Source organism: Armigeres subalbatus, chromosome 2 (genome assembly GCF_024139115.2).
Source record: "Armigeres subalbatus isolate Guangzhou_Male chromosome 2, GZ_Asu_2, whole genome shotgun sequence".
NCBI classification, from domain to species: Eukaryota; Metazoa; Arthropoda; class Insecta; order Diptera; family Culicidae; genus Armigeres; species Armigeres subalbatus.
This window is the reverse complement of record NC_085140.1, coordinates 315,936,341-315,960,745: the sequence shown is the minus strand read 5'-3', so window position 1 is coordinate 315,960,745 and position 24,405 is coordinate 315,936,341. Positions and strand designations below refer to the sequence as shown.

General features: G+C 38.7%; 1 protein-coding gene across 3 annotated transcripts in view; it reads right to left on the bottom strand.

Moving 5' to 3' along the window:
• LOC134212637 (netrin receptor unc-5-like) overlaps window positions 1-24,085 on the bottom strand; it is a 909,680-nt gene extending 885,595 nt beyond the window's left edge. For 2 of the 3 annotated variants that reach the window (XM_062690661.1, XM_062690659.1), the window contains exon 1: window positions 22,576-24,085. The gene's annotated coding sequence lies outside the window, so the exon portion shown is untranslated. The remainder of the gene's footprint in view (window positions 1-22,575) is intronic. The other variant, XM_062690660.1, reaches the window with a different exon arrangement.
• Between the last annotated feature and the right edge of the window lie 320 nt (window positions 24,086-24,405).

The window sequence follows — 24,405 nt, the reverse complement described above, 5'->3', positions numbered from 1 at the left end:
CTAGAAGTTATTGCTAATTTTAAAGTGTTACAATATAGAAAAGACAGACGAGTTCTACGTCAAAAATTACGCAGGAACTCGAGAAAAAATGACTGAAAATGTCATTTGGCATACTGCTAAATGTCATCTTTAACGGATAATATTCAATATGGCCATTCGTTTGGCGTAATGGCCTTTTTGTCAAATGATCATTGATCAAAATTCCGTACACGGAAGAAAAAAGTACCCAGCGTTGAGTTTTTTAACTTACTTTTGAGTTATTTTTTCTTTTCGCTTTCATCCACTCAGAGTGTTTGTAACTAAGAGGGACACAGGATTGGAACAAAATTCATCTGTCATTCCCATTCAAATCGTTTCCAAACGATCAGGAGACCTGTCAAATGCGACTGTCGCCACTCTTAATTACATACACTCTGCATCCACTCTTTTTCTAAAAACAAAAGAGCGAAACAATCCAATGGCGCCAGTTCAATAGGAAGCCAATTTTGAGTTTTATTACCTGAGGTCGAAATTGAGTGAAATAAACCTCCATTTGGGTAAAATTTCTCTGGGTACTTTTTAACATGGGAGAAAGGGAAACTACTTTGATTAAAGTCGATAAAAACTGACAAACAAGTTCCATTTAGCCGAGCCAAATTAAACGTTTATCTTAAACTATCCTTAAGTCGAAAATGGTTTCACCGAAAAGTTGTATGGCCGACAGAAATATTCGGCCGAACTGGTAATTTGACTGAAACAGTTGTTTGCCCTTACAGGTCATTTGACTTAACTAAGCTTAGCTTTGACTGATTACACATATCTATGGTAGCTACTCCGTGATTGACCAGAATCAGTGAAATGTACAAATAATCTTTGGCTGAATATGCGTTCGAAAAAGTCGTTTGACTGAATACAGTCGGGATTCATCTGTTGGATTTTACTTGGGCCACTTTTTATCTGACTCGCTGCGGTTGGTCATGCCAACTAAAAGCAAACGATGTCAAAATTCAATGTAAACACGGAAAAAGGATTGGGTGACACTGACATCATTTGTGATGTTCAGTCGAAATAACTCCTCTCCTTGCGTGCGGTAGGAGCGCGGCCACAGAGCAAGACCATGCTGAAGGTGGCTGAGTTCGATTCCGCCGGTCTAGGCATTCGGTTTGAAATTGTCTCGACTTCCCCAGCAAAAGATCAACGTGTTAGCCTCATGATATACAGAATGCAAAATGGTAACTTGGCTTAGAAACCTCGCAGTTAATAACTGTAAGTGCTTAATGAACACTAAGCTGAGGCGGCTGCCAGTGTGGGATGTAATGCCAATAGAAGAAGAATAATAAGAAGAAGAAGAAGAAGAAGAAGAAGAAGAAGAAGAAGAACAAGAAGAAATCGAAATACACGTGTTCAAAGGCTGTCATTGCAACTAAAACCGAATTCGTTAGTTGGTGATGTACCCAACCAGCGAATCGCGACTGTGGATCATTTGACTAAATGCAATTTGAAGAAAGATCAACTGGCGTTCAAAATGTCCTTTCTAAAAAACACATTTTGGCCAAATGACATTTTCTAGACCTTGACGAGCGCTCCTCTTCGCGGTTTAGACATCAACGTCAACAAAACCAAAACGTTGGATGTAAACACGACCTTCCAGTTTCATAGCTGGGCAACCAGTGGAGAATGTTGAAAGCTTTCAATATGTCAGGCGTCAGACGGCGGTACCAAGATCGACATAGTGCCCGGATCAAAGAAACTGCCTGAGAGTATAAGAATATCTGGAAAAAGGCAGATAAGTGAACGCACCAAAATACAATTTCAACTCTAACGAAATCTTGTTCTGTTATACACTAGCGAAAATGGTGTAACATGGAGAACACTCAACGTGCAGATGTTCATCAACGATGACTGCGGTATATAATTCGACCTGGTGGCCTATAACTGGATCTCAAACAACGAGCTTCATCGTCGTTATCACCAGAGGCCGATAGCAACAGAAATCGCGATCGGAAGTGGGGCTGGGTCGGTCACACTATACGTAGGGGCGGAAACAAAATCTGTGGACAAGCATTAGACTGGAACACAGCAGGACATCGCAGAGCTCTGGCGGCAAGCTCAATGGAGAAAAAAGTAAAGAAGTCACCGAATCTAACCTGGCAATAGGTTAAAGCGATAGTTGGACAAGCTCAGGATGGAGATCTTTCAGTCGCCACACCGGAGGTACAGGATCAATAAGGTAAGTAAGCATTTTCTGCAAAAGTGTCGTTCATGAATTGATTATTTTGCCAAAAGTCATTTAGTAAAATGACAGAAAATGTGTTGGCCGAAAGGATTGTTTTGCAGACAGGACGTTTTTGGGCCAAATGACCATTCCTACTAAACGACATGTTCGGTCCAACGATTTTTTAGGCCAAATTACCGTTTCGGCCGAATGTCTCTTTCGGCAATATGTCCCTTTCGGCCATACTATTTTCGACCTGATAACAGTTTCGAATATACGCTCAGTACGGCTTAATATGATTTAGTTAGATGTTATTTGGGTTCATGGCCAGTATCGGCTCAAAGAGTATAGAAGTAACGAAATTTCGTTCAAGGGTCGTTTGACAATAAGGCCATTTCGCCGTAAATGTTATTTGGTCGAACATTTGGCCGGGTGGACATTTTTTTGTGTTCATATTATCTGTTCAGAAATATTGATATATTCGCCCAAATGGCCCATTCTGTCAAACGTCCATTTCGGCCAAATGGTTTTTTTGGCCAAGCGACCTGCTAGGGAAAATAACTTTTTCGGCCAAATTACCAGTTCGGCCGTATTAGATTCCGCCACTGAATTTTCCAAGAATTAAAAATCAGAGCCTCGCGGATTGAATCTCATCATTAACATCCCCAACAGTTCTTTTCAGGCCTATCGGTTACGTCCAGTTTTGGAATCTCGAGCTTATTAAGTAGCCGCTAAGATGTGAAGACCGACGTAGGTCCTTTGTAGCTCAGTTCGTTAAAAGCACCAGTCCAGCGTACTGAGGGTCGTGGGTTGAAGTCCACGGAGGAGAGTGGTTATCTCAATACATTTTAAATCAAATTCTTCCACATAATGTACATATTCACCTTTGTACTTTTTTGTAGTCAGTTGCAATGTTGACGCCACTGATGCAAATTAATGTTATGCACTACCGCTGATAATTTGTTTATTTATCACCAGACTAAGACCGGAGTGGCCTGTACAATACATAAAGATAAAAGTCTTCTCCATTCAGATCGGTTCATGGTTGCACTTCTTCGCAGTCTGCGGAGGGTCCGCAAATCGTCCTCCACCTGATCGATCCACCTTGCCCACTGTGCACCTCGCCTTCTTGTTCCCGTCGGATCGTTGTCGTAAACCATTTTCACCGGATTACTGTCCGACATTCTGGATACGATGCCCGGCCCACCGCAGTCTTTCGATTTTTCGCGGTGTGAACGATGGATGGATTCTCCCAACAGCTGATGCAACTCGTGGTTTTTCGCCTCCTCCACGTACCGTCCGCCATGGTACGGCGGCGAACTCTATTCGATCGGAGCGTCTTGCAGAGTTCAAAGTACGTACGATTTCCAGCCACTATGCGTCTCGAATTTCTCTGCTGGTATCGTTATCTATGGTCACCAGTAAGCCCAAGTATACGAATTCTTCAACCACCTCGATTTCGTCAGCACCGATACAAAATCGTGGTGGGTGGCTTCAGTGAACCTCTTTAGAGCCTTTTTCCTATCATGTAGGGGAACTGCTCCTTGAATTCATACCGTGTACCCAAATTAATACCATTAGAAAACAAAGAATTGGTGCGCTAATTGTTTTATTCCTCATTTTTGTGAATTTTTTTTAGCAGGGAGCACGCCGGAAAACAACAAAGCACGACACAAATTGAGCCTAAATTGCCTGTTTTACGAATGGTATTGATAAAGGAGCATGTTATTAATAATGGAACAGATACGCTACTTCGTCTTCGACGTGTTGATGACTAGTCAATCCGTTTAGCTTCGCTTTTCAGTCTGATGTAGGCTTCCTCCATCCTCTCAAAGTTACGTGCCATGATATCAATGTAAAGACCATCACCTTGCCGTAACCCTACTGCTGATAAACGCTACTTATATCACACCGACTCCATCATTGCGGAAGACGAATCGCTATCATCGGAATAATTACGACTGGATTTTTGTTGCGCTGCCATTTCCGCTCACTCCAGAAGTATTAATCAAACTGAGGATTAGAACTAAACCAGTAAGTTGCAATAATTTGACGTCTATGCATGTGATGCACTTATGGGATTGCTTGATTTACCGAAACCATTTGCTGAACTGATAGCAAATTTTCGAAAGTAAGTTATTGTAAATTGGTATTTTAATACATTGGTTATGAAGCGTTGACTATTCTTTGATCGAATGTCCAAGAAATTTGAAAATCCATCGTGAAGTGGCTGAGATATTATTAACGATCAAAGTCTATCATTTTATAGTGACATGTTTAGATTTTTCACAATCGCAAAGTGTATCCCCATATAGAAAACACAGACGTAGTCTCACGACAAAAAAAAGAAACGAAAAATATTTATTTAGGTACATGTCGATGCGTTCTTTTTTTTTTTTTTCTTCCCCTATTTTAGTGGAATGTATTCAACCGTCTAAGGCGGGTTTAGTACTTTGACTCGTGATTTTTTTTGCTAATTATTTTTAATTCCGGACTTGAACCGATGAACTGTGTTTGGTGGATAGATTTAGTTTTAGTTGGCTGCAAAGTCTACCATCTGATCCTTCTCCGATCTGATTCATTGGATTGCTCCGGATGCTTGATAAACCGAAGAATTCCATCTGCCTCAATGCAAATAGCGAAGGAAAATGGATAAAAATGTAGTCTATAATCAATAACAGGGAATTTTTTATACAGTCCATATGAAGAGTACCTTCAGGTGGCGATTAAAATCGCTAGATATAGAATAAATCTACAGCTCATGAAAGATTTTCATGCAATTGTTTTATCAAACATTCATGCAATGAACGATTTCATGTTATGAACTTGTCATGCATAATAGAGGTAAAATACCAAAAAATAAAGCCAAACAATAATATGCAATATACTTCTTGCATAACATGCTCAGGTATTTTAATTCCAAACGAATAGAGATTTGTTATTCAGATGGTATTGCAATAACGTATATTTTGGTATTAGTCCTTTGGTATTTTACCTCTTTTACAAGGCAAGTTCTAAACAAAGTAGTATCAATACCAGAATTAGGTTTTATTGAGTTATCTTCTCCTGTTCGGGTAGTAGTGAAAATGAAAAAACTGACAAAATTTCTTCTAGCTTTAACAAAATGTTACTAAACATGTTTTCTATTGAACAAAATACAAATCGATGTGTTACTTTCAAAGATTTTGACAAATTATGCTATTGAAAAGAACAAAGTTATCATTGGTTTTGTTACAAGTTTCGCTATTTATAATTATTATATATCGCATCGTGTTATTTTTTTATTCTTTACTAGCTGACCCGGTGAACTTTGTCCCGCCAAAAATTGATCAATTATTTTCTGATACAATTTTATGCGTCCACAATTTATCTAAAAAACAAATCGGTTCTTCAGAATGATCTCTCATTTTTGTTTTTAAAACTTTTTTTTAATATATAGAGATGATCAAAGTTTTGAAATTCCATGCCAATTGTACGAAAAATCATTTCATCGAAAAGATTGGGTTTTGATTTTTCAAATCATTACTATGTCTGAAACTTGATTATGCATATGTACAACATGTGATAGATTTAGTTCGGAAAAGGTATTGGGAGGGTAACCGCCCCTTCGGTGGGGTTTGATCCCGACCCCAGTTCGCATGACAGGTGCTTTCCCTACTAAGCTACGAAGGACCTCAATCGTCCACCGCAGCTTAGCGGGTACTGATGAAACCAAATTCCCAGCACCAGGTACCAGCCGATCTCTCGCAATAGAAGAGCGATTCAAAGCAACAACATCAAAATTTAAGAAAATTTTTAATTCATGATTTTCTATTGAGTTGAAACTTTGCACAGTTTTCAATTTCATCTAAATCGTCATTTTTCGATATCAAATCTTCATATTGAGTCACGACTAACTTTTTCAAAAGGGTGTATGTGAAAATGGTTCAAAATATTTAAAAAGCTGCACAGCAAAAACGGAATGTTCGATTGTTATGATTTTTTCAGCAAAGTTAGACAACTAAATGGTGATTCTTAAGAAAATGTGCATAGTAAAAAAAAATTTTTTGCCTTTAAAAATATCATTTTGTCACAAAAACTCAAATATCTCAAAACCCTATCTTTTTCGAACGTAATTTTTTAGGGAAAACGGTCCATTATATTAGCTATCTACCATAAAATTTTTTTGCCTTTAAAAATATCATTTTTGTCACAAAACTCAAATATCTCAAAACCCTATCTTTTTTCGACACGTAATTTTTTAGGGAAAACGGTCCATTATATTAGCTATCTACCATAAAATTTAGTGATGAGTAACTAATAAACAAAAAAAGTTATGACATTTCAAACATTTCACAATTTTCACATTTAGTAAAAAAAAATTTTTTTCTGTGTAAGTTATTTCGAGAATTGCAGTTTGATGCAGATTTTATTGTTAAGGGACGTGATTTAAACAAGTTGTTTTCATGATATTTTGATTTAATTATTCATAGCATCTATAAGAAACTTGAGCACGATCCAGTGTTGTGATCAAAAGTATTGATAGTGTCATAATTTTCATTGCACGTGACTGGCGAAAAATTCTTTTAATAGTGTTGAAACCTGTTGATAATAACGTTGATAGAAACATATCAGAAATGTTATTTTTAAGACAAAAGCTGCAAAATCAAGATTTATATACACGTGTACGTCTATAGTTTACCTGCAAAAAATATACCTCTTAAGGAATAGACTTTATGATCGGGAGGAAACGGGTATCTTCAACAACAACAAATGCATGATAGGTACATACCATGACAATGCTCACGAAAAAGCAAAAAATTACTACTACTAAGGTTGTTAAAGATCTTATAGTAATTTTTTCTTCAGATCAAACAAATGACACCAAACTAGTCAGTAAAAACTTAAAAGTGATTTTGTTTATTGAAAATATTACGAACAACATGGTAGCTGCTTTCTCAACTGTTGTAGGCCGTTTGACGGAAAAAATTGTTCAAAAGAGTTACGAAATCTCTCCAGAAGCACCATAGATAAACATAGAAAGCGACTGGTTATGCTCCAATGTCCACATTGAATACAAATTTACGCATTTGCACGTCCTGCCGTCTAAACGTTGACAAAAGAGCAATCTGTATATCATCGGTTGAGCAGAGCGCAGGAAGTTCGAAAACGACAGCAACTGAGGAATTGCCAGATGTATCGACAACAACTGAGGAATTACCAGAAGTATTAAGTGCTGAGAGCCTTGCCACCGTACCATCAGCGAAATCTGTTTCAACAAATCAATCGGAAGATGAGTGTATCCAAAAGGTCAACATCGAGCGCTTTAACGAGGGCATAAGCTGGGATAAAAGTGACTCCGATTAAATGGAGTAAGATGGACTACGTTTATTACCGGAGAAAAATACCGTGAAATAAACGAAGCTGTACGAAGAAACCTCTTCAAATTAGGACCTGATGATGTGGAAAATACAGACTACGATGAGGTAATTATAAATATGAAGGAAAGGTTCTCGAATGCAGCCACGACAAGGAAAGAAAAATTATTGATTTTGTCGATGCTGCCAAGTTCATCGATGCTATTCAGGATGCCATTGATGAGTTCAAAACCAATAGAAATACAGTAAAAAGAGGCAAAACAATTGAAGAATAACTGTCTTTCAACCAAAAATACTAGGTCTAGTACTGCATTAACAGATGAGACAAAAGAAATAGTAGTTCAATATTTTGAAGATGATGAAGTAAGTCGAGCTATGCCTGGGCAAAAGGATTATGTATCGGTAAAAAAAGATGGAAAGCGTCAAGCAATCCAAAAACGATTAATGATGACGACTTTGAAAGAAACGTACACACGCTTCAAGGAAATTCACGATAATATTAAAATAGGTTTTCCTCATTTTGCAAGCCTTCGGCCAAGGCTATGTAAGCTTCTTTCCAATTCAGGAACACATAATGTGTGTGTGCACAACCCATGAGAATATTAATCTTATTTTACATAGTTTGAAAAGAATCAATTTAACAAAGGATATTAAAATGTTAACTGGTAGTCTTTTGTGTGAAAATACAACATCAAATTGCTATCTACGATCTTGTTCGGATTGTCCAGATTCTTCATCATTGGAAAATACTTTATTCGCTGAGTTTGAAGAAAAATATATTGATCAGTTATCATTTGAGCAATGGGTGACCACGGATAGCTGTGTGACATAGAAACTATTGTTAAACCTGTAGATGAGTTTGTGTCATATTTTTGCTTGAAATTAGATAGTGTAATACCTCACGGGTTCACTAAAAAAGAAGAAGCCAGCTTTTTATAAAATACGAACAATACATTACAAAATGGTGAATTTTTAGTCATTTGTGATTTTTCTGAAAATTACAGCTTTGTATTGCAAGATGAAGTGCAGTCCCATCACTGGAACGTACAACAAGCTACAATTCATCCATTCGTTATTTATTTTAATGGAAGTACGCAAATTGAACACTTAAGTTTTATTATAATTTCCGAAGATTTAAGACACGATTCAGTATCCGTAAACTTGTTCATTGAAAAATGATTAACTTTTACGCGTTGATAAGCATAAAGAAGTCAAAAAGATATATTTCATGTCTGATGGAGCAGCGTCGCAGTACAAAAATCGTAAGAATTTTTCGAGCCTATGTCAATTTAAATCAATGTACGGAATTGATGCAGAATGGCATTTTTGCTACATCACATGGCAAGGTCCTTGTGATGCTATTGGAGGAACAATAAAGCGCATGGCCACAAGAGCAAGTTTAGCCAAAGAACGTGAGCATCCAATTAAAACTGCGAAAAGAACTTTTTGATTGGGCAAATCGTAGAAAAGAAAAAGATTTAACCAAATTATCATTTTGTTTACTACTACTGAAGAGTACGAAATAAAACTTCAGAGCTCAGCGAGCAATTTAATAACGCGAAAACGATCCAAGGAACCCAAAAAATTTCACTGTTTCATTCCATTGTCGGAAAATAAAATTAAAGCAAAACTATACTCAAACTGTGCTGATAATAATTCAAAAGTGTTCGATATTTTAAAAATTTGAATAAAAATAAATAAAAATAAGTATTAATAAACTGTTTTCATGATATCATAACCCATACCAAAATTCAAACCCAAAACTCTTAGAGTTTCTATAACAACATTGTGTAACTGCCACATTTAATTTAATACTTAGGATAATATTAATTCATTTTTATTTATTTATTCATATAATATTTATACATATAATATACATAATATCGATGAATACATAAATATGGAATATCATACAAACAACTTGTTTAACTCACGCAAGGCCCTTAACAATAAAATCAGCATCAACCTGCGATTCTTGAAAAAAAAAATACACGGAAATTTTTTTTTGTTTACTATATGTGAAAATTGTGAAATGTTTGAAATGTCATAACTTTTGTTTATTAGTTTACCATCACCAAATTTTTATGGTAGATAGCTAATATAATGGAATTACGTTCGAAAAAAGATAGGGTTTTGAGATATTTGAGTTTTTGTGACAAAATGATATTTTTAAAGGAAAAAATTTTTTTTTACTGTGCACATTTTCTTAAGAATCACCATTTAGTTGTCTAACTTTGCTGAAAAAATCATAACAATCGAACATTCCGTTTTTGCTGTGCAGCTTTTTAAATATTTTTGAACCATTTTCACATACACCCTTTTGAAAAGTTAGTCGTGACTCAATATGAAGATTTGATATCGAAAAATGACGATTTAGATGAAATTGAAAAACTGTGCAAAGTTTCAACTCAATAGAAAATCATGAATTAAAAATTTTCTTAAATTTTGATGCTGTTGCTTGGAATCGCTCTATTGCGAGAGATCGGCTGGGAATTTGGTTTCATCAGTACCCGCTAAGCTGCGGTGGACGACGGAGGTCCTTCGTAGCTTAGTAGGGAAAGCACCTGTCATGCGAACTGGGGTCGTGGGATCAAACTCCACCGAAGGGGCAGTTACCCTCCAATACCTTTTCGAACTAAATCTATCACATGTTGTACATATGCATAATCAAGTTTCAGGCATAGTAATTAATTTCCACTCCGGGTGGCTTAATACCCGCTAGGCAATTAACTTTGAATGTACTTTCAAATCATTCCAATTTCATCATAACATTTTCATCTTAAAGAGGAAGAAAACGAATATAAATTAGCAAAAATTGGGCTGTATCCAGCAATTGATTTTTTGTCGTGATAATTTCCATATATATTCCTGACAAAAATTGTATCACGAGCATGGGATGATGTCCTTAACAAATCAACGATAAAATCCACCGGAACTGACGATTTAACAAGAAATATGTGTAACTGTGGACTCAAAATCAAGATCGCAAACAGACCGAATTTATTTGATATTTGTCGCCTACCTACGCCAATGCCGATGGTGTTGCTTCTTATCGCCAGAAAATGGGAAGGTAAACTGACTCCCGGTTAAGAGAAGTTCGAGCTGGCGGAAAAGTTGAACTATTCTCCTGGTTGGGAAGCAGAAACTCGCGCAGTGATTATGTTCGAAGGGGAAAACTTTACCTTCGCTGAATCATCTTCCAACATGCTGCTTGTTTGTGTAGGGTTTGCATAAATCCATCATCAGGCAAGATAGATGGAGGCGAGTAAATTTCTGCAAAGTCAGACTAACAATCTAATTGAGGTTCAATAGTTGCGTTTTGAACGGGATCAAAGCTCTTTCAACTTCGGCGCTTGTACCCCGTAATCTCGTGGTGCCAGGCGCCGTAGCCTCGAGCCTAAGAAGACAACCGGAGGAAGCTATAAAATTAGCTTAATCTCGAACATCAAATTCACTCCAACCCTTCGCCGGTGGTTTCCGATGAAGGGCATAGAGTCAACAGTTTTCATTTCGTCCTCCGAGAGCGATGATGACGATGTGACACGTCTTGCGAGACTGGCTCCTGTTGCCACACATTCACCCCACCCGCGACCATCCAGCAAATTCTATATCGGTGTTGAGAAATCTATGTGGCGTCGTCATCGCCAGTTACCATAGCCATCGCTGCCGTTAGGATTCTCCGCAGCTGCTTATCTCGTTTTCTGATTGAGCTGTGCATCAATCCAACCGCTTTTTGCTACGGACGTATTCATGCCACACAGATGCCTCACTGACTGGAAGGCAATCCCCACTTCCCACCGAACCGTTGTGGATGGACACTCGTGCGTGACTCGGTTGATGGGTGTTGTTCCATGGAAATATGTTCTATCTTGTTCGTTGAGCAAACGGAGATTTTCGGGGTATTGTCTGCTCTATTATCGGACTTTTGTCGCCTCAAGCTATCTGACCACTTGAATCTCCAACCAGTCCCCGAAATTCAAAATCCATGATTTATAGACCCATCAAAAGCACATAAAGTCACAAAGCTCATATCAATTCATTAATCATCAAGCTGTGCACAAAAGTCCAAACTAACCCATTTTTCATGCTTGGGTGATGATAATGTTGAACGCTCTCCCACTTCCACATCAAGCCCCAAAGGACGTCTCCATATCATCCGGTTAGCGTTGAACGAGGCAGCCGTATGGATGAAGATACGGCGACCTTCCTCTGGCCATCAACCTTCACCGCGAACCCAGGGGGATCAGGACTTTATAAATTATTCATTATGTATTCATCAGAAGGATTAAAAAGTGAATCCCATTCTCGCCCGTTTGTCGCTTATCTCTTGCTCAACGCGCTGTAGCACAGTGATGCTTTATAGACGACTACGAGGACGACGACGACGCTGCTAATTCTTACCTATATCGCTGGAAAATCCTCTTGAGAAAATGGTGCCTCTATAATTGTGCGAGTCCTGAAGATATCAAGTGGCGGAAAAAGGCGAGAATAGAATAATCTTGCACAGTAAAGTGTGCGAATCCGAGTGGAAAAATCTCACGATGTTGAAGAAGAATGGATACTTTGCCTTCTGCTGCAAAACACAGAGTAAGTCTCATCCATCGTTTGGTAATTCTTGGAAAGCAGTGCAAATAGTTAGTTACTAATCGGTCAATTCGGCGAAATCGCTCCTAAATACAATTTAAGCTGGGGCCTAGCTTCCAATGTATCTGGTCAACAGCGTTTTATTTTGAGTAGACTAATCCTTATACAGTTTAGTGGAAAAAGTTTTATCATATAACGGCATCTGAAGTTTAAAGTATGTTTAACAAATCTTCTCGAGCAAATAGCCCAAATCTGTATGAAATAGCTAATCAGTACCAATAAGTTCTTTAATGTAAAGCTATGTCCATTTAGAATCCGGAATAATAAAATCATCTGTATCTCGGTAACGGATTGACGCACAAATAAGGTTAATACATCAAAACAAGGGTAATTTACTGTACTTTAAGGAAAAATTATTGGTATAAATAATTTCTTCTTGTTTCTAGTGAAAATTTGCACCTTCTTCTTTATTCCTCTCATCAAAGTTGCACACCTCCATAGTCAACTTCCTTGGTACATTTGCTCAACATTTTGGTCATCTGAGTCGCGTCCCGAGCTATTTTTCCACTTTTCTTAAGCTTCCGCTTCATCACTGCCCAAAATAACTCGATGGGCCGGAGCTGTGGGCAGTTGCGTGGATTTATGTTTTTATCGATGAAATCTTCGTTATTATCGCGGTACCACTGGATGACTTCCCGGCTGTAGTGGCAACTCGTCAAATCTGACCAAAACTTCACGGGACCTTTATGGGCTTTATGGAACGTCGAACGCGGTTTTTGAGACATTACTCCTTGTACAGCTTCGAATCTATCGTATTATTCGTCACAAAAACTTAGGTCTTTGCCCCACAGTTGCATATCCCTTGCCACAATCATCCGTTTTTCGCAAGTTTGTCCAAAAGCAAACTTAAACTTCGCAGAAACTACTCCTCGTGCCGTCACCATGTAGAATTTTTGGCTAGGAAGCTGTCCGAAATCCATTTTGACGTAGGTTCTATCGTCGATGACAGAATTATCAACGTGGGTGTGCAGACTTTTTTCTCTCCTTTCGGCTTCCATCTGGAATAATTTTTGACACGCTGCACGAAACTTCGTAAAATTTATACCACAGCAAGTGGGCGCCTAGGTAGACAAACCGCTGTAAAAGAATTCTTGCAGCGGTCACTTTCCGTGCCGCTGCAATACAATAAATGATTCCGGATTCTAAACGAACATAGCTTTAAGTGTGCACAGTGGTTTTATGTATGTTAGTTTAAACACTCGTAAATTAATGTACAACGTATATCATCAATTCACTAGGGTTAGTGTCCTTGTTCTTCGTTCCCATTAGAAAGCGATTAGCTTGGAGACTTGATTTAAAAGTTTTTGCCTTAAAATTTGTATCGGAACGCTTGGAGACAACATTGGCAGATATAATGAACATAGGGCAACGGGAAGTCATGTTAGCCTAGGATGTAACGTTGGCTAATAATGCGAAATAATCAATAATACAGCGATAATACATCGTTTTGTAGAGAGATATTTAACACTGTTTTTTTTAAGTGTATCAAACATATTTGAGATACATTACGCTAGATTCAGGCACTTCTTCAGCTGATACATGTAATAAACTTGCCTGAAAAATCTTTCATTCACTTTTACTTTCACTCGGTTTATTGGCAGCCACTTAAGCAGGCTTATGCAATAGTTTTTTTCCCCTTTACCCAAGCCTTTACCTAATAAGGCCGTTACAAATATGAAATTTAAATTATGTCCTACTGATCTCCGGAAGGTGAATGGGGCGGGGTAAGCGGTGTATGGGGTATAATAAAAAAATAAAAAAATAAAATGAAAAAAAAATAAAAATAAACTCCTCGGATTTGTTGAAGCATGTTTGGAACAGCCAGAAAATTATCCACATTTTTTGGTACCCCCTGAAAAAAAATTTCTGGGAAATCGAAAGGAGACTGTTTCAAATTTGTCACGACGCTGATCTATAATGATCAGAATTTTCTGTGGAAATTGATTCAGCGAATTTTCCGTAGATTTTCCTGATGGATCCCTACAACATCACGTTGACACTTCAGAGAATTTTTCGTGAAGATTCCATACAAATTTTTGCAGAGATTTCGAAAAAAAATTACGTAGAAACTGAGAAAAAACAATGGTAAGTTAATTTCGAAGGATTTCCCGATGAATTTTTAAACGGAAAAGACTCCTCGTTAGGCAGAAAACCATTTGACCGAAAACCATAAGGCTGAATGTTGTTTGCCGGATATTTCGTTTGGTTGAATAGCGTCATCAAAAAATGTCACTGTGCGCTAGTATCGGTATGCATGCAGGATCATACCAGGGCCATCGTGTTGTCAAAATGAGACTGTGAGTTGCAATGTCGACGTCGATAGCGTTGAGGTTCGGTTTGTTCATTTACATATGTTTTGCAAGAAATTTTGTTCGAGCCTCCATTACTGTTATCTATGTTTGAAGTTTCAAGAATTCTTAAGTAATTGGGTCCTAAAATAAAGAATAGATATTCGATATTCCTACGATGAAGTCAATCATCTAAAACCATTGGCGTAACTAATGAAAAAGTCTAGGGGGCTAACTTTTTTAAACTTTTCCTTTTAACACTCATAACACAGAAAGTTTACCATTTCGCTCGATTCAACTGATGTATATTGTTGGTCTACCAGATATCAATTTCAAATGATGTTCATCAACGCTCAGCCCTGCTACAAAAATCTAGAAATTTCGTAGGATTCCCAAAATCCTTGGTAGGTTCGCTCGCCTTAAATAGAATGTGAAGCACGATCCTGATTTTTCAAGGATTTTTTTATTTGATTCGAACCTAGAATACATTATAAATTAAATATTGGATAAATTAGTTGGTTAAACTTTTTGCGCCAGCTTTCAATTTAGTGGCCTGACAACCAGATTTCCTACGAATTTTCAAACGGCGATCTGACCACAACAAACTAACCTCTCTTTTCTGTTAGAAACTTCTAGGATGATTTAAAAAAATCAGTTTTACATCCTAATACTTGGTCGTTAATTTTTAATTTAGTTAAAAAAAAATTGCAACAAATTAACCTATAGAAGCATTTGTTTACACATAGGAACATTTAACACATCTTTTCTCTCAGTAGGTCTGTTCCACGCCTACTGAGACATTTTCACTGGTTTCATTGCTGCAGTGACAATAGAGAATTAAATAGTATGGGGAGTTTTTAAAATCTTTCCGAAAGAATACAAAGTTCTTTCTTATTAAACTTTTAGTTACCTCTACTTGAAATCTAAAAGTTTTACCGAACCTTTCTTAAGAAGCCTACAGTGATAATTAAAATGCGCTGCAGCTTTTAGGATTGGTATTAGTTAGGATGGTTAAGATCATACGCTCGATTTAGATAACAATTACTCACAAAACCTGAAAAAACTTGAAAATCTATAATATATTTTTTTATTTACTTGATGATGAGGTTATTTCCTTTGGTATTTCATAAGTTATAACGTATTTTGAGGGTCCAGATTTTGTCGTGAGCAAGACTTATAACAATTGCTCGAAGTTCAAAAACTTGAGCGAATAGATTCAACTTGCTGTAGTGTTTTGAAGAGAGGGATTGGATAATGAAGACAATCCTTTCTCTGCATTTACCGCCGTATATAATCAGTGGACTAGATATGTTCAATACTTATACAAAGTAACAAATTTTCTAGGGGCCAGCCAGATGCTAGGTGGGGCTATAGCCCCCCCTAGCCCCCCTGTAGTTACGCCAATGTCTAAAACGTGACAGGATTTTTCCGACTCAAAAATTAAAAGGAACTTTGTTTAATTTAAAATTTAAAAGCAGATGGAAAATGCTTCCTCGATATTTTCGGTCTTCTTTGACGTACAAAATAAAGTGGTATGATATGGTTGCAAATGCACTAGCACAGAGGTTCCCAAACTGTGGGTCGCGACCCACAGGGGGGTCGTGGGCTGTACAGTGGTGGGTCGCGAAAGACAAATTTCAATTCGTGATTTTGTCCCACAAATCTATTCCATATTTTGAATTAGGATCTAACTAATGATTGGATGATTGAAGAACAACAAACTTGACGAGGTCAACGGCCTTTTTTTTGTTATACGATATTTGGGCAAGTAGAAAGAAGTCGTATACAATCCAAATGTAAGCCCCGAACCCAATCCAAAACCAATTCTAATCCAATACGAATCCGATCTAAATCAAATCCAAATCTATTTAAAATCCAATCCAAATCTAATTCAAATCCAATCAAAATCCAATCCTAATCAAATCGAAATCCAATTCAAATCCAATCTGAATAAATTTCAAATACAATCCAAATCCAACCCAAATTCAATTCAAATCCAATCCAAATCCAATCCACATCCAATCCAAAAAATTGACGGATTTTTGACAAATACAATGATGGGATATAAAGCAGTTTATTATAATTAGTCCAATCTAACGCGAACTCGGTGCATGAATTTTCGACCTATGCATTATCGTTTGCAACCATAAACCAACCCAATTAAGACGGCCAGTTTGGCATAGCCAACGTTAAAACAAAAAATTCTTCGAAATACCCGCTGAAGACTTTCTTTTCAATGTTTTCGCGGAAAATTCTTCAAACTGTTGTTTTCAACCAAAAAATGTCTTCGATTTCTAAGGTAATTTCTTTGTATTTTCCATAAGAAGTTCTCGGGAAATTCCATTGGCCGAAAGCGACGTACGGCCAAACTGCTAATTTGACCGAAATACGCCGAAATGCCGTTTGGCCATATGGCCAAAAATGTCATTTGGCATACTGCCAAATGTCAATTACTGAACGGATAATATAGTCAAACATGGACATTCGTTTGACGTAATGGCCTTTTTGTCAAATGACCATTGACCGAAATTCCGTAACTCTCTACTTTTTAAGTCGATACAAGTCGACAAACAAATTCCATTTAGCCGAGCCAAATTGAACGTTTATCTAAAACTATCATAAAGTCGAAAATGGTTTGACTGAAAATGTAGTATGGCCGAAAGAAACATTCGGCCGAACTGGTAATTTGACTGAAACAGTTGTTTGCCCTTACAGGTCATTTGACTTAACTTAGCTTAGCTTTGACTGATTACACATGTCTATGGTTGCTACTCCATGATTGACCAGAATCAGTGAAAATGTACAAATAATCATTTGACTGAAAATGCCGTTCGGCCGAAAAAGTCGTTTGACTGAATACAGGCGGGATTCGCTGGTTGGGATTTTAATACTTAGGCCACTTTTTAGTTGGGCCTCCGCTGGTTGAATCATGGCCCAAACAAAAAGCAACCATACGTCAAAATTCAATGTAAACACGGAAAACGGGATTGGTTGTCAATGGACATTATTTGTGATTTTCAAGTCGAAATACACGTGTTCAAATGGAGGTCGTGGCATAACCAGCGAATCGCGACTGTGGATCATTTGACTAAAAATGCAATTTGGTAAGAATCGTCATTTGGTAGAAAGATCAACTGGCGTCCAAAAATGTTCTTTCTTCAAAACAACTATTATGCCCAAATGACATTTTCTGCAACCTTGCCGAGCGCTCTTCTTCGGCAGGTTTAGTCATCAACGTCAACAAAATCAAATCTTTGGATGTAAACACGGTGACTCCTTCCAGTTTCACAGTAGTCGGGCAACGAGTGGAGAATGTTGAAAGCTTTCAATATCTTGGTAGCCAAATGGCGTCAGACGGCGGTACCAAGATCGACATATGCGCCCGGATCAAGAAAGGAAGGGCTGCCTTAGCGAGTTTAAGAAATATTTGGTAAAAACAGGCAGATAAGTGAACACACTAAAATACGAATTTCCAACTTTAACGTGAAATCTGCGCTGTTATACGTTAGCGAAACATAGTGTGTATCAGTGGAAAACACTCAACGGCTGCAGATGTTCATCAACGGATGACTGACCAAATTCGGGCCTGGTGGCCTCACAACTGGATCTCAAACAACAAGCTCCATCGTCTTTGTCACCAGAGGCCGATAGCAACAGAAATTCGGGATCGGAAGTGGGGCTGGGTAGGCCACACTCTACGTAGGGGCGGAAGCGAAATCTGTAAACAAGCATTAGACTGGAACACAGAGGGACATCGCAGCAGAGGCAGACCCAGAGGCTCATGGCGGCGAAGCCTCAATAAAGAAATAAAAGAAGTCGACCGAAATCTAACCTGGCAACAGGTAAAAGCGATAGCTGGACAACGCTCAGGATGGAGATCTTTTGCACCACCGGAGGTGTACAGGATCCATAAGTAAGTAAGTAAGCATTTTCTGCAAAAAGTATCGTTCGGCTGAATTGATTATTTTGCCAAAAAGTCGTTTAGTTAAAAATGGCAGAAAATGATGTTTGGCCGAAAGGATTGTTTTGCAGACAGGACATTTTCGGGCCAAATGGCCCTTCTTGACAAATGACCATTCCTACCAAACGAAATTTTCGGTCAAATGGTCTATTCGGTCCAACGATTTTTAGACCAAATTACAATTTCGGCCGAATGTCTCTTTCGGCAATATGTCCCTTTCGGCCATAGTATTTTCGACCTGATAACAGTTTCGAATATACGCTCAGTTCGGCTTAATACGATTTGGTTAGATGACTTTTGGGTTAATAGACAGTATCAAAGAGTACAGAGGTAACGAAATTTTGTTCAAGGGTCGTTTGAGAACAAGGCCATTTCGCCGTAAATGTCATTTGGCCGAACATTTAGCCGGGTGGGCATTTTATTTGTTCATATTATCTGTTCAGAAATTGACACTTGGCCCAATGGGCCAAACGATATAGTCGCCCAAATAACCCATTCCGTCAAACGTCCATTTCGGCCAAACGACCTGCTAGGGAAAATAACTTTTTCGGCCAAATTACCATTTCGGCTGTACAGTTAAACCTCCATGAGTCGATGTTCTATGACTCGATATCGACACATGGAAGCAAATTATGCCATATTAAAAAATATTTTCTGGGCTACTGTGATGGTCCCTTCAAACAGCTTCCGGAGGCTTTTCTATTCCACATCTCGATATTTCCATGAGTTGATGGTCCCTTCAATATCGACTCATGGAGGTTTGACTGTATTTCGATTTCGCCAATCATGGAATTTCCCAAGAATTTCTTATGGACAAAACACTAGTCGTTAGATAACTGCAACATGTTTACGTTTCAGTTAACGATTTTTTTTTCTTTATTATTGAGATTTTCAGCCCTGGTTGGCTCACCTCAGAACCAGTTAACGAATGTCGTTCGATAACTGCAATGCATTCTAGACGTCAAACGGTTGTCAGTTGACATCAGATGTAATACAGTCAAACCTCCATGAGTCGATGTTGAAGGGAGCATCGACTCGTGGAAATATCGAGATGTGTAATAAACATTTCTTGGAAAGCTGTTTGATGGGACCATCGCAGTAGCCCAGAAAATATTTTTTAATATGCAATAATTTGCTTCCATTAGTCGATATCGAGTCATAGAACATCGACTCATGGAGGTTTTACTGTATAAGAGCAAGATTACCGGTGGTGAGTTTAAGCCGTTTGACAGCGCAGTATCATTACTTGACACTTTACCGGTCGCTACTAAACACGCTGCTATAACAGTAGCGCGACTGACAGGTGACCAAATTTGGTAGCGCGATAAGAGCGCTGCTATTTGATGAACTGTCAACTGTCAAACGCCACCGGTACGGAGTACAGCAACCAAATTGAGAGCCGAAAATAGTGACCGATACGCAAACGAGTGACGAAACTAAAATGAAAGCGCTGCGCGGGTGATTAAAATGCTCGCGACCGATAATGATGCTCTAAGTGCACCTGATTGTGCAGCGCACAGTGGTGCAGCCCTTGTCCAAACATGGAATCAACCTCTCAGTCATCTAAATAATGAATTAGATGTCTTCAGCGAAGTTTCAACATACCGACATTTTATTTAATATTTACAATTTTTAGCGATATTCACATTAAAGTCCCATACGCCAACAATGAAATTTGATAAGTGGTCGTGCTTTTTATCAACACTTTTACTGTTTGATGGTGATCTAGTTATAAAAAATGACTCTAGCGATTAATCGCGAAAAAAAAGGCAATTTTATAGTATGTTCCACATATTTCATTTAAGCGATGGGGCATAGTCGGGCAGGCGTTTTAATCGGCAATGGACAGAAAAACTCATGCCCTTCCATTCAAATACTATTCCAAAGACATGATTATCGATGATTTTTTTTTTTCAAAAGTGACTTTTACCGAAAATCATTTCGAATGCTAATGAAAACTACCTCCTAATGATTTTCGATTAGTCAGGGTGGTAAATAATTAAACAACATGATAAAATGAACAAAATTGAATTACGCACTGCTTTTGTTGAAAAATTATACAAGAACAGATGAAATTTTATTATTGCCCCTTTGGAAGTTTAAAAAAAAATGCATTGACCTAGAGAAAAATGGAGAAAGGTTAGTTTATTTTAATACTGTATGGATTATTTTTTGCCCATGTTAACGAAATAAGCGAATACCAGTATGTCAGTATGTGCATATGCACATGTGGTATTTGCGAAAGTGTCCTATATTTCTGCGTCATTTCTTATATTTTTAATAGAAGTGTAACAGCTTCGGAAAATATATAAAAGTATAATATATAATATAGATATAATCACAATTCTTACAAAAAAGTACATATGCACAGTGTACTAGTAGTATTCACTTATTTAGTATAAAAAATCTTGGAATGAAGGTTTTCCTTGATCGCTCGAATAGTTGTTCTAGGGGTTTTCAATATTTCCCGAATGATCCTTGCATCAGTGAGGGAAGAGCAGTTTGGTCAAATACCGTTCGGCCAAAAGTAGTTTGGCCGAATGTACCATTTGGCCGAACAGACCATTAGGCTGAAAGTCATTTGGCCGAATAGCGTTTTGCCGAAAAAGTCATTCGGCCGAATACGTCATTCGGCCGAATAGTTCATTTGGCCGAATAGGTGATTTGGCCGAACAGGTCGTTCGGCTAAGTGTCATTTGGCGTCTCACATCTCACAGTGAGACGCCTTACTACTCACTTCTCATTTCACACTACTCCTATGACCTATTCGGCAAAATTTCCTATTCGGGCAAATGACCTATCTGGCCGGATGACGCCTTGGATCAAATTACTTTCGGGCAGATGGGTTTCAGCCTAATGGTTTGTTCGGCCTAGTAGCATTCGGCCACATGGCTTTCGGTCGAATGGGTTTCGGCCAAACGACCCTCCTCCCTTTTTTCACAGTTTCAAGTTATGCTAATAATTGCCTGAATAATTGTTTTGTACGAAGTTATGTCAAAGTAATTTACTGATACGCATAAAGTAGAACCAATTATTTTGATGATCTAACGATCGTTTTGCGTGCACAAGAAAACAGAACACGAACAAACCTGCACTGCATTTCTGCGTCCAATAGACAACACGAGCAAATGCGCACTCAGTTAGTTAGAATTATCTACTTCTGTATAAATAAAAAAGTACGTCTTCGACTTCCCATTAGCATTGCATCCCAGACTGAGACATTGCCGCCTCGCAGCTTAGTGTTCATTCAGAACTTCCACAGTTATTAATTGCGAGGTGTCTAAGCCATGTCGCCATTTTTGCATTCATATATCATGAGGCTAAGACGATACTAATTTTGCCCCCAGGAAAGTAGAGAAAATTTCAAATCCAAAAATTTCCTAGCCCGGATCGGGAACGAATCCAGTCGCCTTTTACATGGTCTTGCTTTGTAACTGCATGGCTGAGGCCCCTTATAAAAATGTACGTATAATATGGAAATATGATATACACATTTTCAAATAATTGTAAAATGTGTTTAGCTTCACGGGAAAATTATACACTCATTTAATTAATTTGAATTTAAATTTAAATTTAAAAATTGTAAGTCATCGCAATCTTAACACTTTCGTTATTTAAATCGTCGTCATATTCCAAATAGTTCTACAAATTCTAATAGCATATCACAAATTGTTCAACTCTGGGTTTGCTCAGAAATTCAAGTTCTGATTATCTTTAACACAAACCACTTTATTTACAGTTCATTTCTTGCCCGAAGAGTTTTCCTTATGAACCCAGCAAAATATTTTGCCAACTTTATCACATCGATTTATTACATTCGACATAATTTTTTTTATCAACATATATCGGACGTGATCCGTAGTGTTTTATGGCGTGGTTAATCGAGGTTACGAATTTACATGATTCACAGGAAGGTGGGGTACGAGTGAGGTTGTATTGATTTAATTTGCTCATCCGAGCGAGCGACACAAAGTAATCTCCTTAACTTTATACCATAAAGGACACACTACGGTAAAAGCAAATGCTTCATATAAAAAGTCACAAAACTATCCTTTGCTGACCAAATTAAATCATACCGAGACAACTTTCCAGAATGTATGTAATAAAAAACACACTTTAAAGTCAACTTACTTTTTTGTCGTTATGCCCAAGGACTCCTCAACCCGAGCACTTCCCGTCCAGGCACACAAGTAGACATGACAGCACAGAATGCCAACACGTCCCGTTCTATCGTCGGTTCCGTTTTTTGTCACCCTGGCAAGCGTGGCGCTCGTCCGTTCCAATTTGGTCTGTTTTTATCCTTCTGATGACATTCAATTAAAATGTTTGTTCATCGTCAAAGCAGCTAGTAGTTGTGGCCGTTAGCTTTTCCACTCACTTGCTTGCTTCTCGCAGAAAACGCTCCTAATGGCAAGGATAAAATAGAGGAAAGAACTTACTAAGGGTGGAATTTCTCGTCCCGGCGTGGTTATCCTTTTCCTTGTTCTTTTTTTCACGTTCACTTTACTGAGAATCACAAGAATATCACACTCCGGTGTCGACTTCTGACGCTCCTTAATCCTTTATGGCTCTTCCGCCAGCGCATAAAAACACAAAACACTGATGACGACGGAGAGCTGCCTCGTTTTCGTTGTTGACACAAAAACTTGGAACCTTATTCGGTGTGTTTACACAACCTTCAAGCTCTCCTAATCACTTTCTTCCTTATGACCAGCCAAAACAATCACGCAAACAAACTCCACATCACCCTTCTGAGTGGAGGTCTTCCGAAATCACCGCGGTTCTTGTTTTCTTCGAATTCGACCTCCCACTCTCGACTGCTTCTATCAATTATCACCACACTTCAATCGGATAACCGATGGCGCAGTAAGTCTCTAATCGACCGAGTAGACTTCCTGGGAATCATTTATGGTCGAACGGCACCTCTGCAGACTTGGCGATTTTTATCGGCCATGAGAATAAATTGACTGCACCCGTCGCGGCACTGACTGCTGGCCGTTGTTCAAACAACCGAGGAGACCACAGGTCTCATAAGAATGGTCCGGAGCGAGCCAATCGGAAAAATAATAACCCGCAACGTAGTCCGTGGATCGGATCGGTAGTGGCTCTTATAAACAACACCGCAAACCTTGCGGCTAACGATTCTTCGATATATTCGCGCCTCGCACAACGCACGGGCTCCGGTTATAATCACGATAAATGGACCGATAATTTCCCGCTTTGCTTTCGCGCTGTTACGCTACCCACAATCTTCTTCACCTGGACTGCTGTAACGCTTCTTTCCGAGAAGCTATCGGTCATGGGCAGCACTACTAAACTCGATCTGCAGACTTTTGACCAACTTGTCTTCTTCCTACCCGCGGTGGCCCAATTTTCCGAAAGCGAAGCAGACCAACTCACTAATTATCACTTCTTGAAGGGTCGTTTTATTTCTTAATGATGTGCACCCCAACCCAGAACGTAGATAGGGTAGGCGAAAGCGAAGTGACGAGCCCTTTGGATTTCGCGCGTGCTGCACTCATACCCGGCCTGTTCGAACCACATCCGGAAGTCGGAAACCCAAAGGTGCCAAGTTCGGTGGCGGATGGGATCGTGCGTCGGAAGTTTTCGCGGTGAGCAAGCCCCACTCGTTCGAAGTTTGAATAAACGCCCGACGTAACTCCGAAGAGAGATGAAGAGCAACTAAAGACGCCGGTTGGATTTGCTCGCGTGCGGTTGGTCAGCCCGCTCGTCGTGCCGTGTTCGGGTTATGCTCTTGCGAAAGGTGCAGTGAGCGCGAGAACGCCGTTATTTGCCGGTTTCGCGATTCTCTGTTGTTTGAACTTGAAGCATAAAAGCTCCGATGGCGGAGGGTGGACGTGCATGGGGGTGGCACGGCGCATGCCGGTTGAGAGTGAGTGGTCATTGTTTATGTTTTTTCCGACTCTCTGTTTACTGTTTTGAAGTAGATGCCGGTATGCG